General features: G+C 33.1%; 1 pseudogene; it reads left to right on the top strand.

Annotated features, from left to right (window-relative positions):
• Positions 1 to 1211: 1211 nt before the first annotated feature.
• LOC149538091 (uncharacterized) lies at positions 1212 to 16985 on the top strand (annotated as a pseudogene).
• Positions 16986 to 17328: the final 343 nt, after the last annotated feature.

The following is a 17328-nucleotide window of genomic DNA, read 5'->3' as shown; positions in this document are numbered from 1 at the left end:
TTGGAAGGAACAAAATAACCACATATTTCAAGATAAAATCACTCCCTCCTTGGTAGTGGCTATTCAATTCACGAAGCTCCTAAAGGAATGTAGTGATATCTAGTATTGGAAAACTTCCCCAAACTACCCAAGTGAGAAGGATATTAAATGAGTTACTTCATGGGACCTCAACTTGAAGGTGGTCAGATTTGATATATCCAAGGTTGATGATAGATAAAAAAATGGAGTGGCACCACACTCTACATTCATGGATGAAACTTAACTTTGATGGGTTGGCCTTTGCTAGAAGGACTGCAACTAGTGGGGTTATCTGGGATAGTATGGGAAAATTGGTAGTGGCCTATGTGGGAAAATATGGAGGAGGATCAAATAATGAAGCAGAAGGCTTAGTAAGTAATGATGTAGAAGGCTTGTCCCTTTGGTGGGGTATGATGATAGCAAAAGCAAGAAGAATTAATAGGTTAACTATCGAGAGCGATTCATTGTTAATTATCAAAGATGTTAAGGGAGACAAAAGTAATAGCTCAAAGTTTAAGTTGACCATTTAGGAAATTCACACCTTAATGAATGGACTTCAGGAGGCCCATGTGGACCACATTTACTAGGAAGGAAATGGTGTGGTAGATGACCTAGAGAAAATGGGCCATAGTTTGGAGGTAATAAAAGAGTGGGATGATGTTATTCAGACCCCACTATCCACCCAACATGTAGTGGATAGCGAACAAATTCATTGCAATGCAGTATGGTAAGGTAAAATAGATGGAAAATTACCATTACCATAGAAGGGAAAGAAACTATTTGGGTTAAGTGTCATAAATATTTTAATGATAAAAAATAATTTGAGATTATTTCCGTTTGACACATTCTCATCATAAATATTTATAATGGTGGGGAGAGGATGATCCACAAGGATCATGTCAAAGGATTATAGTCACCAAGGATGGGTCAGAGGATTACAGCTACCAAGGATGGGCATATTGAAAGACAATAATAGAAATTCCCTTGTGTATCCCTCTATGTAAAGGGGGTATAGTTTGTATTGATTAACCACAATGGGAAAGACATCGTTCATAAGTGCAAAGATAGGATGGAAGTTGGAAAATGTGATGCCTTGTGATCATTAAATGGAAATCGATTACTTCAAAGATATCATTCTCTATGAAATAATCTTAAATGACCTCCACTTTCAAGTTATGTCCTGCAACAAGGGAATGTCGATGAAAATTGAGGGCTTGGTGATTGAGCTCAGAGAAGGCAACATTAGTGCTAGCCGTATTGAGTCAGATGAAATTGAAGCTTGCATCAGAGATAGTGAGGTAATGTTAGTTTATTTGTAGGAAGGAGGGATTTTACCATACATGGATTATATTGAAGGGTATGATGAGCATGTGTCCCTATAATTTGTGAATTTTTCACACCTTATTTTGCATTCAATGGAGGATAGTGTATTTAATATCCAAAAAAAGAGGGAATAAGGAAAACCCTTTTATATCCTACACCAAGCCTTAATGTTCAATCTCTGCAAATTTCAAAATTCCCTCAACCCACCTCTTTTGGTTAGTCCCCTAGCCATTGTGACTCCCCAAGCCTTCATTGACACGAACCCTGGGTTAGCCTCAAAGAGATTTGTCAAGAATTCCCCTCTTACTAGAAAAGGCATTAGGTTTATTGACTTGAATATAGATACTGAGTGAGATAATAAATTAGCTAAGAGATACAATAGGAGGCTCAAAATGGAGAAATTTAGGATCCCCCCAAGAAACTAAGTGAGCTCAAAATCCATAGTGACTGAAATGAAACCTACTAGGAAGAGGTAGATAAATGTGATCCACCTTGGCTCTAAGAGAAAAGATATCCCTAGCCCATCCCATATTTCTAATAGAATTCGAGCTAACACATCCCCAAATAAGAGCTTGGGTGAGGATATCACCTCTCTAATGAAGGAGGTTGCTAAGGGTAGGGGGAAGATGGTAAGTCACCACCATGAACAAGATAAAAAAAAACTAGGATGGCTAGGGTAGAGAAGTCTATGTATGATCTAAATGAAAACCAAGAGGTCCTATACCAAAAATTTAGGACCCTTCTAGAGTTTTCTATGAAGGTTCTACATTCAACAACCACTACTTTGTATTTTCTATAGGTTAATAAGGAAGAGAAGGATGCGAGAAAATAAAGTGAAACTACCCACTCCATCTATAGCTTTCTGGTAGATGCATTGCTCAAGATCACATTGGACAAGCTTGTCAAGGAGGAGAAGAAAAAATTAGGTAAGCATGAACTAGATGATAAAGATAGGAGCTAGTACCTATGCTTTTTCTTCTTTTATTTTTTGTTATGATATAGTTTATTGTGAACTTCATGCCCTATGAGTAAATTTTGATTAATTTGGATCACTATTGGTTAGAGAGTAACACCCATAAATTATGCTCCCACTATATTTTTGGTTTAGACTTTATAGTAATATGGTTGTTTATGTTAAATATTGTTAGTAAGAAGAAGATGGATTATTTTTATCGATAATCTATGTTTTTTATGTCTATAAAAGGAATAGGTTGAATTGTAGGGGTGTTACTACTGAATATTCTCTGACATGTTATACTTTGAGGTCAACCCCCCTTCTAGTTGTTTTTTAATACATCAAAAACAAAAATTTGCAATTGTACACACAATCTTTCTTAATTATACAATTTATAGATTTAAGACTATTGTGAATGTTTATTTTAGCCATTTTGAATTTAAAATCAAATTTGTAAAAAGGACTACTAATTTGTAGTGATGAAACTAGATTAAGGTCAAAAGTGGAAATATACAAATAATTTGAAATTGTTTTGTATTGATATTTTAATTTTCTATGAGATTTGTAATATAAAAATGTGTATTATAGGCTAAGAAATTTCCTTTGTATTTATAGAGATTAGATAGAATACAAAAGCTAAATATATTGATAGAAGACTTTAGAAATTTTAGTGCAAAGTATTAGTTTCCCTTTTATGAGAGAAATAAGAAAACAAGTTTTGACACAGTTACAAAGTAAGATAGATTGGTAGATAACCACCTCAAGCCATAGAGATATAAAAACTTATCAAACCATTGAAAATAATGAAAATAGCATTTTGGAATGTTTTAAATGTATGATTTGGCCTCAACATGATGTGAGAAGAAGTGATATTTCACATTAATAAGCTTGGTTCCATAATCAAATCTAATATTCTTGTATGATTGATTCACAATTTTAGTTCTAAAATTAAATATTTTAAAGACATTCATTTTAAGAAATCAAGTATTGAGCCACATATGATTTCTTTTATGGCTTCAAAAAAATCTACATATTCTTCTTCATTCTTAGAGTCAATACGAACTATTTGTTTCTTTCATTTCCAAGTAATAATTTTTTATCCAATTTTCTTTATGGCCATCAAAAGTTGAGTTAGAATAACTAGTAAGCTTGAAGTCTAAAACATCTAAATATTTGATACCAAGAGTATGAGTTTCTTTTAAATACTTGATTAGTTATTGTGTTACAATCCAATTCCTTTCATATGGTTTATGCACTTCCTATGCAAAAGGTAATTTTTAGGCTAAAGCTCTAGTTGATGATTTTGAGGTTATAAATATTTGTATTCATATTTTATGCAAAATATAAACCCATATAGAGGCAACATATGAGTGTCTCTACTTATGGCAAGGAATTTTGATTCCTTGTACATCTATCACAGTTACCCATTCCCTATTTGCTGATGATACTCTTCTTTTTGGTACGTCAAATGTAAAGGAAGCTAACCATATTAAATATGCCTTGGACCTATATTTAGAAGTTTCAAGTTAGAGAATCAATGCCAACAAATCCAAAATTTTCATTTTCAACACTAACGATGTAGTAGCTCAAAGGATTTCTTCAACTTTGGGTTTCTCGATGGATCATCTCCCATCCGTTTATCTTCGAATTCCTTTTTTTATGGGAACAAACAAGACAACTTTTTGGCTTCCTATCATTGACAGAATTAGGGCTAGGATCTCTACTTGGAAAGCTAGATGGTTATCTTTGTCAGGCCGTATTTTGCTAGTTAAAGCTGTCCTAACACCTATCCTAAACTATTACTTGTCAATTCTTAATGCTCCCTCTTCTATAATATTGAAAATTCAAAAGATTATCAAAGACTTTATATGGAAAGGAATTTTTTTAGATAAAAATAAAATTCCTCTTGTTTCTTTGCTTGAAATGTCTCATGATAAGGCATCTGGGGGTGTGGGGTTGCATGATATTGCTACTAAAAATAAGGCTTTTGGAGGAAAGCTTGTGTGACAAATGTATACAAAATCTCATGCAAAATGGTGTTCAATCATGCAAGAAAAATACTTAGATTCTCCAAGTCCTTCTAGAATTTTTACTGTGTCTAATCCTCCTTTAGGTTCAGCCATATGGAACTTTATGATGTCTTCAAAGGATATTGTTTGTAATTATGTTACTTGGGAAATTCACACTGGAGAGAAAGTAAAGTTTTGGGAAGACTCATGGAATGGATTTCCCCCTCTATGTAGACAAGAAAAGTTGGATGAAGCACGCCAAGTCCTAAAAGCTAAGTGGGGCTCCTCTTTTTGGGACTATGTTTTGGCTATTGAAATTCATTCAAGAAGGGTTCTCTAGAAAGAACCTCCAACACATCTTCTTAGTCAGCCAAGTCTCCTTTCCTTGAGGGACTCTCTTGCTGAAAGAATTGTTTTTCTTTCTAATAGGGAAGATATAGTTATTTGGGCCCCAACCAAAGGTGGTGATTATTTAATCAAGGAAGGTTATTATGGTCTATGAAAAACATATAATTCAAGCAGGAAGTGTAGAGATTTTTCCTTTTTTTGGAACTCCACTGTGTTGCCCAAGGCTGGATGTTTTGCTTGGCTAGCCCTTAGAAAAAGAATACTCACCAATGAATGGTGGTCTAGGCTAGGTATTACTGAATCTTTTATTTGCAAATTATGCAACAAGGAGCTAGAATCTATAGATCACCTCCTTCTCCAGTGTCCTTTTGCTTATCAGTGTTGGGTTTTTGTGTTGAACAAGCTTCAAATGTTTTTACCTTTGCCAAATAGTCTTTGGGACCTATTTCAATCATGGCCAGTTCTATTCTCAAGATCTCTATTTGCTAGTATGTGGAAGTGCATCCTAGCTACTGTGGTGTGGGCCATCTGGTGGGAACATAACAAGATCATTTTTCGTAATGAAAAATCAAACCTAGAATCTGTTCTAGATGGGATTGAGAATGCAATTTCAAAAAGAGTAAATGCAAATATGTTCAATTGTATGAATAATATTACAGTATCTTCTTGGGATTATCTTCTTCAAAAACTGTGGAAAAAAATTAAGTTACCTCTAGGTTTCTCTACAAACTAGAATTCTAATCATCAATCTAATCGATTTCATGTAAAATGGTCTTCCCCCTCTAGAAATTTTTTAAAGTTAAATTTTGATGGTTGCTCTCGTGGGAACCCTGGTAAGTCAAGATTGGGTGCTTGTATTAGGAATTGGCAAGGTGAAGTAGTTGCAATCAAAGCAGATGTTTTACCAGTTGGTACTAGCAACCTTGCTAAAGCTCAAGCCCTATTGGCAGGTCTAATTTTGGCAAAGAGATGTAATATTTCCACCATCCATATTGAAGGTGGTTCTTAGGTAATTATAAACTCTTGTCTCTCACGATCTTCTCATACTTGGAAACTAGCCTATATCCTTCAACAATGATGGGATTTAATTGATTCTTTTCAAGCTACTTGTTTCTCTCATACTCTGAGGGAGGGCAATAAACTAACCGATTCTCTAGCTAATCTTGGTTGTGAAGGCTCCATATTTGAATCTTGCCATTCAAAGGTTATTTTTTTGAAATTCCCATGCTTAGCAGAGTTCCATATTTGGGACACAAAGAGGATAATGAAGCTTAATAGAAACTAGTACTATAATTGATCGACACATGGCTATTAGTTTGCATATTCTTTGTGCATGATTCATCTTTTTGCTGAAAATGGAAAGTTTAGAGTTGGCCTTCATGGTGATTTGGATGGTATTTTTTGGTTCACAAATGCTCCAATTAGACATGAGGTCCAATTCTCTCTTGATTTTAGTTAAATATTTTAGAAGGAGAGGTTCATTGGCATAATTGGACCCTGATCATTGTTGAGTATTGATAAATATCATATTTTGAGAACTCTTTCTTAGTGCAGAGAAACTATATTTCACTGTAGGTATGCCTAGTATGACATATCAGCTTTTAACACTTTTGTACTTCGGCAACAATTCATATTTTTCTTGCTAGTTCTTTCTCTGATGAGCCCTTGAACTCGTTTATTAATAAATATATTAGATAAGTTCTATGTCACTTTTTGAATTTTTTTTTAAAATCTCATAGAAATGTTGATAAGATTTGTCATTCTTCTTAATTCTAGTTCATAATTTTTTATGTAAAAAGGATGCAAATAAAACCAATGTTTATTGAGATGTAGATGTTACCATGAGTTTAGTTGATAATGTAGAAATAACTATAAATTATTCTTAGAAATTTAATTTTAGAGTCACTAAACAACTCAAGCTCCCAAGATATGTAAAAATCAAAATAATCTAATATAGGTTAAAAAATAAAGAGCAATAGTTTTCATCGATCAATATAATATATAGTGGGTGAATATGATTAATGATGTGCATATTCAATGAACTTGATTTAATCAAATATAGGAATGATAGATTTCTTGTATTGACAAACTTGAGAGATAAAACTAACTAAGATGGTCACAGCTAATCCTATGTCTTTTCTTTATGATTATAATTAATTATCCAACTCCCTTGGGTCAATGACTAACAAATAAGATTAAACTAATGATAAAATTCGAATAAAGTTCTTTGTACTTTAAGGTCTACAAAACTGAGTGGTATTCCTTGTAAACAATGCATATCTACAAAACTAAGTGGCATTCCTTGTAAACAATATCTACTAGATTCTGATGCAATATCATTAAGCATTAGAGTATATATATATAATACTAATTCTAATAAAATACACAAATAAAATTATCTATTTTATATCTTGGAACTGTTTTCTAGAATTTACAAATAGAAAGTGACTTGACATGCTATCTTTAAAAAAATGGAGTCAAAATCTAGAAAATTACACAAAACTACACCATAATCTTGTTCAAAGAAATGATGAGTGAGCACACACCTTATAGAATCTCATTTTTCCTTGGTAATACAATTTGCACAATTAAAATGGCTATGAATACAATTTAGCAACTTGGAATGGAAAATCAAAATTATAAAAACTACAAAAGCATTATATAGTAAGAAAAAAACTAGATTATCTTTAATTCATTGATTTCATATCTTAGATAGTATATACAAGATAAATATAGTATCACCAACGAATGAGATTAAATTAGTGATCAAGATTTAACAAATTTATCCACACTTCAAGTTCTAAGGTGTATTCCTACTAAACAATATCTACTAGAGTATGATGCAATTTATTAGATATTATACCTACCAAAGAAATACCTAATTCAGTGCATCTATCATCATCCTTTAATAAATCAACATAATTGAGCAAGAGAGTCTAGGATTCAAGAGAATATTAATAGAATACATAAATAAATCAAAATATTTTATATCGTGAAACTATTTCTACAATTTACAAAAAAAATTTGCACCATAATCTTGTTTGAAGAAATAATGAAATAACACACACCTTATAGAGTGACAATGTTTTTTAATTGTATAATTTGCAGATTTAAAAGTGTTGTGAATACATTTTAGCCATTTTGAATTTAAAATCATATTTATAAGAACCAATTTGTAGTTTTAAAACTAAATTAAGCTCAAATGTAGAAATAAACAAATAATTTGAAACTGCGTTTAGTTGATATTTTAAGTTTTCTCTAAGATTTGCAATAGAAAAATATCTATTATAGGCTAAGAACTTTTCTTTGTATAAACAAAGGTTAAATATAATATAAAATATAAATATATTCAAAGAGGACATTAAAAACTTTAGGGCAAAGTATTAGTTTTCCTTTTACAAGAGAAATAAGAAGAAAAGTTTTGACACATTTACAAGATGATATAGGTTGGTAGATAAACACCACAAATCATAAAGATAAAAAACCTTATCTAACAACTAAAAAATAGTTAAAAACATCCTTTGATTGGTACAAATGATTGGTAAATATATTGATGATTTTTTCTACATTTTTTGGGTGTTTCAAAAGTATGTTTTGGTCTCATCATGATATCAGATGAAGTGATATTTTATGTTGATATGCTTAGTTAATAGTCAAATCTAAGATTCTTGTCTATTGATTTGCCATTTTTGTTTCTAAAAAGTAAATATATTAAATAAATTCATTTAATGAGAAATCCATCAAGGAATGATCCACCTATGATTTCTTTTGTGCCTTTAGAAAATGCTACATATTCTTCTTCATTACTAGAGTGAATAAGAACTTGATTTCCAAGTAAATCTACTGAGGGATAAACTATTTATTTTGTTTAATACTATGAAAATCCTCTAACACCACTTCTTTGCCTACCTATTTCATTTAACTTCTAGTTTTGACATGATATTAGCTACTTCGTTCCCTTCTCTTTTCATCAATGAATCTTAGCAAAGATTTTGTGACTTGATATATTTTCTTAAATACCTTGCTCTAAATCCCCATTCAATGCATCTTTTACCATACTTTACATCTATAAATATTTGTATATTCAATACATCTTGTACAAGAATTTTATATCTTTCTACTCACCACTCAATCTCATCCCTCCATTCTTCAACCTCTTAATCTCCTCCATTCTCACATTTTTTCACATTATTCTTACCTACTCTCTTATTATATCCATCCATTCTTTCACCTTTTAATCCCTACCCTTGATTTTCATGATTAGCTCTATATAACATTTTTTCCTCTTGGCCTCCTCCCAAATTCGACCTAATGAACTTTCAGCATAATTAAGCAAGAAAGTAGAGATTTTTACATAACACTAATAAAATACATAAATAAATCAAAATATTTTATATCTTGAAACTATTTCTATAATTTACAAACAAAAATTTGCACCAGAATCTTGTTTGAATAATACATAGCATATAAAGTGGTAATCTTTCTTAATTATACAATTTGTAGATTTAAAAGTTTTGTGAATGCATTTTAGCCATTTTGAATTTAAAATCATATTTATAAAAACCATTCCAAATTTGTAGTTATAAAACTAAATTAACCTCAAATATAGAAATAAACAAATAATTTCAAATTATTTTTGATTGATATTTTAAAGTTTTTCAAAGATTTGCAATATAAAAATGTCTACTACAGGCTAAGAACTTTCCTATATTAAGTAGAATATACAAGATATATATATTCATAGAAGACTTTTAAAACTTTAGGGGAAAGTATTAGTTTCCCTTTCATAAGAGAAATAGAAAAACAATTTTGATACATTTGCAAGATAATACAAGTTTGCAAATAACCACCTCAAATCATAAAGATACAAAAACTTATCTAACTAAAAAATAGTGAAAAAATATCTTCGATTCATACAAATCATTGGTAAGTATATTGATAATTTTTTGTACATTTTTGGGGTGTTTCAAATGTATGATTTGGCCTCAACATGATATCAGATGAAGTGATATTTGATCTTGATATGCTTGGTTCAATACTCTGAAAATCCAAGTTTCTTCTCTAATTGATTTGCATTTTTTGTTTCTAAATAGTAAATGTGCTAAAGAAATTCATTTGATGAGAAATCCATCAAGGAATGATCCACCTATGATTTCTTTGTGGCTTCAAAAAATGCTACATATTCTTCTTCATTCCTTGAGTTAATAAGAACTATTTGTTTCTTTGATTTCCAAGTAATATTTTTGATGAGTCATGTACTTGGCTGCGTCTACTGAAGTATTTCCTACATTAGAAACAATCTTTAGATTTTTCTCAATTGAAGTCTATACAAAATTACAATCTTGTATGTCAATGAACATAGGATTACACTGACTTGAGTTCTTAAGTAACAATATAGTACACATAAGTCAATCATGTGAAAACCCCGATTGTCCCTTCCATCAAAATTATTTCTCTAATCATTAAGGGCCATTAAATTAGTTTTTTGTGCATGCTTTTTCAAATGGTATTGATGCCACCTCTTCAACCTTTAGTAGACAGGGATGAACCTTGTAAATCCCATTAACATGCCTAAAAGTTTTTGTTTCAACCTAATACTATTATATACTTCTAAATATAAATCTACTGAGGGATACACTATTTATTTTGTTTAATACTATGAAAATCCTCTAACACCACTTCTTTGCCTACCTATTTCATGTAACTCTTAGTTTTGACATGAGATTGGCTACTTCATTCCCTTCTCTTTTTATCAATGAATCTCAGTAAAGATTTTGTGACTTGATGTATTTGCTTAAATACCTTGCTCTAGAATCCCCATTCAATACATCTTTTACCAAATTTTACATCTCTAAATATTTGTATGTTCAATACATCTTGTACCAGAATTTTATATCTTTCTCCTAACCACTCAATATCATCCCTCCATTCTTTAGCCTCTTAATCTCCACCATTGTCACATTTTTTCTTATTCTAGTCATCCATTCTTTCACCTTTTAATCGCTACCCTTGATTTTCATGCTGAGCTCTATATAACAATTTTTCCTCCTCCCAAACTAGACCTAATGAACTTTCAACGGGCTATGTTCATGCAATAGCGAGCTATTGCATGCGATCTCTGGAGAATCCGTGCGATCACCGTTACTATCATCTTACATCGGAGGCGAAACATTTTTCCGGACAACAACTTCCAACTCTCTCAGAGTTCAGTGAACAACAACAATAATATGTGTGAGCTCGTAGATTTCGATACATGGCCGAGGAGCCAGTTATGTGAAGATCCCAAGTTGTACAGTAGTATCAGCAGTTTTCCCACTACTAATACCCCACTTGAGATAAAAGCCATTGCGAGTACACAGTCCAAGTCTCCTGCAGTGGCTCTTGCAATTCCTAATTCTCAGAAGGACAATTCGATTTAAAATATAAGCCCCTCCTCTGAGAGAAAGAAAATAAGTTTTGAGCAGGCAGTTGTACCAGTGGAGCAATCAAGAGAAGAGAAATCCGTTAATACCTTTGGCGAAAGAGCTCGCTACCGTGGAGTTACCAGGTAACTCAATGTATCTAAATTCTTCTGTTATTATTATTTAATAGAATAGTCGATCACTACCCTATATATACCGTAAACTCGATAATATTTATATCTAGAATTTTGTTTATATTCCTATGTGTTATAAGCTATCTATGACATAGTTAATCCTTGGGTTTTAGATGGTATTGTAAACTAAATATCTAGTTTTAAAATTGTATCGTTCTAGACATAAACGGACAGGGAGATATGAAGCACATCTGTGGGATTATAGCCACAAGGAGGATGACCAGAAACGAAAGGGTAGACAAGGTCAGTATTAAGAATCTAAATGGGCATTTTGAATTGAGTGCAATGATGAGAATTCCTAATTCCCTTTTCCTTTTTAGTAAGCTTTTAGCTGTTTTAGAGGTCGATTGCAGAGTGCTAATTAAGATGGGATTATGCAAACATCACTTGTTTTCTAAGTGTGCTGATCGAAATAGTTTTCGTTTGTCTTTGTAACCATGAACTGTGGACGATCCTTATAATCTTCTGCAGTATATTTGGGTGAGGAAACATCTTATCACTGGTTTAATCGTCTTTTTGTTTCCTGAAATCTCTTCCCTTTTCTTACATAGTTGCCGATGTATGTTTTCCTTATTTCACTCTTAAAATTTTAGGATTGAACTGCTGGTTGAAATTTTAATCTAGGTGGGTATGACGAGAAAGAGAAAGCAGCTAGGGCTTATGATCTGGCAGCTCTCAAATATTGGGGTCCATCCACCATAACGAATTTTCCGGTATGACATTTAAATTTATTTTGTTGTCTTTTCGTGTTGGGATTTACGAACAATTTATGTACCGTCCATTGATGTATTATAGTTTTAATATTAGTTTTGCCAATATCAAATGCAGATTTCCAACTACGAGAAAGAGCTGGAAGAGATGAAACATATGTTCAGGAAAGATTACGTTGCTCATCTCAGAAGGTACCAATATGACTTCTCGTACATTTAACTTTTGTATATGATGTAGCAATGCAATAGAACATTTTTGTGACAGTGATATCAAAGTTGATAAGAAAAGTAAGGAAGGAAAAGTTTAAATTTCAATGCATCATAATTTTACAGGAGCAGCAGTGGGTTTTCCAGGGGTGCATCCAATTACCGCGGAGTAGAAAGGTTTTTTTCTACCAATTTAACTAGACTTTTTGAGGTCTTCAAAATATTTTGAATATCAATGCAAATATTGAGTTAAACTTTATAGAATGTAATTTCATGTAATGTTAATTTGTAAGTCTATGGCAGAATGCGTTATAACGAAAAGTGGCAAGCTAGGATTGGAAGAGTTGTTGGCAACAAGAATTTCTATATTAGAACATTTAGTGAGTATAACAGAAAATGGAAAATATAAATGAAACATTTATATACTACAGTAGGTTGACCAAATAGAAGATATTAAATTTTTACTGTGTATAGTCTATAATAATTTGAGTGTATAATTTTGTCAAGCAATATATAAAAATAAGGAATTTATTAATATATTCCTATGATTCAGTCATTAACAGCGAGAAGAAACATATTACTAAATAATCATTTCTTAGGTGGTCTTTTGAAACCCGATTCCTCTTTCTTTCCAGGCACGCAGGAAGAGGCAGCTAAGGCATATGACATCGCTGCAATCAAACTCAGAGGCCCCAAAGCTGTCACAAACTTTGACATGAGAAAGTATGATGTTAATCGAATTTTAAACAGTGCACTGCCCGTTGAAGGATATGCAGGGTGCATTAAAAAGGCAGAATTACCTCATCTCGAGAGGACTTTACTGGAAGGGCCATTGATCTCCCAAAGTACACATGATACTGTAAGATTTGACAGTGCCTCGGCTGAACCCGAATGGCCTCTTCTGCCTTTTCAGCAGCAAGCAAATCCATCAATACCAGAAACATATCAACAAAGATGCAAGTGGTGGAAACAGGCAAATGACAGCCAAACACACCAAGATTATCAAATGCAGTTGAATCGGAATTATGATGTGAGTAGCATCATAAATAGTGCAAACCGGATTAAACAGACAGGATCATCTCATCTTGAGACGACTATACTGGAAGGGCCATTGATTTCCCAAAATATCCATGATACTCTAAGATTTGACAATGCCTTAGCTGCAAATGAATGCCCTCTTGTACCATTCCAGCAACAAGCATATCCATCGATGGCAGCAGCATATCATTCTCACCCATCCATGTTACCAACCAATGACACTATTTTGCACAATCTCATGAGCTTGGTATCTGGAGAAGCCAATTGTTTAACTGCTGGGATCTACAATGACATCTCAAACACTTTAGCAGCAAATGGGTTTAGAATGCAAAACTCTTCTGTAACCCAATTTGCCAACTCATCTGTTGTTTCTGCAACCCACTTCAGTGACAATTCAGAAGCACTAGTTGCTTCCAAAGCTCCATAAAACTATGAAAACATATTTTCAGCAGATCAATCAGGAAGTGGCTTATACTGTTCAATTCAGCAGCAGCCTGGAAGAGATGGGAATGAGAATTTAACATGCAACAACTGGATGACACCTTATCTTCAGACTTCAGTTTCCACTGTATGGAGTGACATGCATAACATGTATGAGTAATGTGTGTTTCTGATTATATGACATAATCTTAGTAAATACTTATTCTATATATTTCTATTGCTTAGTTTATATGTGGAAGTATAATGAAATGTAACACCTTAGACCCTTATTTTGACAATTTTTGGAAGGGTCTAAACCCTTCAACTTACTTATAGCTTATATATGGAGGTCTTGAAGAGCTTTGTATTCACTTGGGGCCAAATAGACTTTTGGAATCAGGAAGTTAACTTTTGTTGTAGCTCTCTAGAACCACAAGTCTATCATGGATGGCTTCTCTGCTTTTCTTTTTAAATATTCAATGATCATATGACATAATCTTAGTAAATACTTATTCTATATATTTCTATTGCTTAGTTTATATGCGGAAGTATAATGAGATGTAACACTTTGGACCCTTATTTTGACAATTTTTGGAAGGGTCTAAACCCTTCAACTTACTTATAGCTTATATATGGAGGTCTTCAAGAGCTTTGTATTCACTTGGGGCCAAATAGGCTTTTGGATTCAGGAAGTTAACTTTTTTTGTAGCTCTTTAGAACCACAAGTCTATCATGGATGGCTTCTCTGCTTTTCTTTTTAAATATTCAAATAAGTTTTAATTATTTTCTCCCTTCAACAAAAGCACTATGAAGGGGAGACCAAAACTATTCGGTAAAAAAATATTTCACCATACCCAGGATTTCTAAATAATTTAGATGTGATCTAATTTAGTCTTAAGAATATTCTAGAAATTTTAGTTCTCTTGATAATTTTTTATCTAATATCAATGTCTCATGATCTAAGATTTACCACTTATTTCAGTAGAAGGTGCATGATTCGGACACAAGATTCAAGCTATGATTAATCTAATTGTGTCATAAATAAATCATTATTCTTCTTTCTCTAATTCACACAAGAAATTATTTGCTTCTCCTTGAAATAATTTAATAGATCTAGTAAGGAATCTCTATTCTTTTTGAATTGCTTTTATAAACTGATGTATCTCTAGAATACTCTGATTTGACTAGTGATTAACATTTAATGTAATATACTCTAATTCACAAAGGAATTTATTTGCTTCTTCTTGAAATAATTTAATAGAGCTAGCAAAGAATCTCTATTCTTTTTGAATTGCTTTTATAAATTGATGCATCTCTAGAATACTCTGATTTGATTAGTGATTAATATTTAATTTAATATAATAAGTTACGAACTTTAATATATACTGGGGGAGGTTGGGGTATTGCTTCTGAAATTCCAAGACCTTTTAGTTAATCATTGTTACAGAGAAGCAAATATGCGGGCAGACTGGCTGTCCAGCTTGAGCATGTTCTTAAGTGGGTTTTATTTTGAGACAACTGTATAGCCAAGTGCGTGCATTTTATTTGGTGATACTATAGGTAATCTTCATGCTTCACTCTTACTTTGAGATACAATGACTGTTTAAGTCCACAATTCATTTCCGTGGGACATAAGTTTGTATGAGTTGCTATCAATGCAATTTCGACTTGAAAACTCCTCAGTTGAATTCTGTAACAATGTCATAAGATGCTGCTATATCAGACCCAGATAACAAGCACGGCTTTCAAATTAATGTATAGAAGCTGTTCTCTTTGTTCGTTTGTCCATCTACATAGTTTTTAGTAGATAAAATGAATAGTTTACTGTTTAGTATTCTCTCTATATTTGCTATATGTAATGCCATACATTCTCCATTATAGAATGATGTCCTCCAACTTCACTAAAGCACTGGAAAATGTTGAAAAAAACAGGCTGCATAAGAGAGATCTGAAAAATAGAAATACCAGCAGAGTGTCCAGCGGTTGACCTATTTCTTCACACCTTTTCAGGAAAAGTCTGGATTTGTTCAACAAAGCTGGAAGCTATTTAATATTCAAAACTGAAGCAGACAGGCTCACCATGTTAAGGGATCAACTAGAGCATGAACCATTAGTTGTGGATGGTGATGGCTTAAAAGAAATTGCAGTTCAACAGTTTTTATTGATTCCCCTGGTTGAAGAGATTGATATTTGATCTGTGTCGAGTTAATGAATTCATGTTGGTTGATCTTTAGGCAAAGGATTAAAGGCTCACTGATTGGGTACATGATCTGGCACAAAATTTTACAGGGAGGTAAAACTAACCTGCTGTTCCACTTCACATATGCAGCAGTTGGATTCAATTTGTTAAGAGTGCTCCTAAGTTGGATTGAGTGACAGTCATGAAGACCTTCATTTACGGTATTGAATGACCAATCGTGAAGATATTCATTTACAGGAATTTGTAAATGCCACCTTGTTTCATCCTACTCTACGGAGTTTTCCTACACTGTAAATAAGTATTTTCAGCTTAGCGAGTTTACCCCTGTGGACAGCATTTTTTGTGAGAAGGATGAACAAGTGTTGAGCACGGCCCATGTGTTCTTGACTGGTGGATGATCTGTCTAAGCAATCTTAAATGTGTTTTGTTTTGTTTTATTTATGGGCTATTTTCATGTACATGTGTTACTTGGATATTTTTGTGATAGAGTAAATTAAATTAACTTCAGAGAGATAGAGAGTGTGAGAGATTATTTTCCATTATTCGAACTTTCTCTCTCCGTACCTTAACTTCTAGAGAAAAGTTTGAGTTTGAGTTTGAGTTTGGATTGCTTTCTCCCCTTCAAACATATTCTCTCTCCCTGTACTACCTCTTTCTACATACTTTAACTTCTAGAGAGAAGTACAGGTTTGAATTGCCTTCTCCCTCACAAAATTTTCTCTCTCCACGTACTAAGCATACTTTCTCTCTCTACATACACCAACTTTTTAACCTAATCCTAACCCAAATCCATTACAAATTGTAAGAACCTAGTAGAGTTTTATGTGGAAAAGAATCAGCCCGTTGGGAAGTTGCCTCAATCTCTGGGCCAGCTTTCAAAGTTACCATATCTGTATGTTACTTTCAATAATCTTGGAGGCAATATTCCAAAATCACTTGGCAACTGCACAATCTTATTGAAATTGAATTGTCAGACAATCAATTCAGTGGAGAAATACTGTGGAAGTTTGGTAAATGTAGCAGTCTAACCACGGTTTATGCCACTCAGAACCGGCTCACAGAGACAATACCTTCGGATCACTGCACTTCAAATCATAGACAAGGCAGCTGCACTGTTCCATTTAAGGCATTTCATGCAACCGACGGCCTTGATGGAGAATAACACAACTCGTCTACAACCCACTCTTCAGCCCGCGAAAACATTAACTGGGATTAGGATTGGTAATTTATCCTTGCAATATAGTTTCAGCACTCCAAGTATTTGAAGGCGGCAATAATAACTCATGTCAACTGTTTGACATAGCCTTCAACCCGCAAGCCTGTACAAGGCAGTGAAGCAAGCCAGATATACCATTCGTTCCATCACTAAGATTGGTAAGAGACGTCTGTTTAGCTTGTCAAACGTTTGACAAAATGCCAAACCTGAATGTCCCTATTTTCATCTCATGGAACCGCTGCAAGGAATAGAGAGAGCCTCTATGCACGCCCGTGTTCGCAAGCATGAG

Source organism: Cupressus sempervirens, chromosome 9, assembly GCF_028749045.1.
Source record: "Cupressus sempervirens isolate cs-2001-9-10 chromosome 9, ASM2874904v1, whole genome shotgun sequence".
NCBI classification, from domain to species: Eukaryota; Viridiplantae; Streptophyta; class Pinopsida; order Cupressales; family Cupressaceae; genus Cupressus; species Cupressus sempervirens.
The sequence above is the reverse complement of the archived record's forward strand: the minus strand, read 5'-3'. Positions and strand labels throughout refer to the sequence as shown.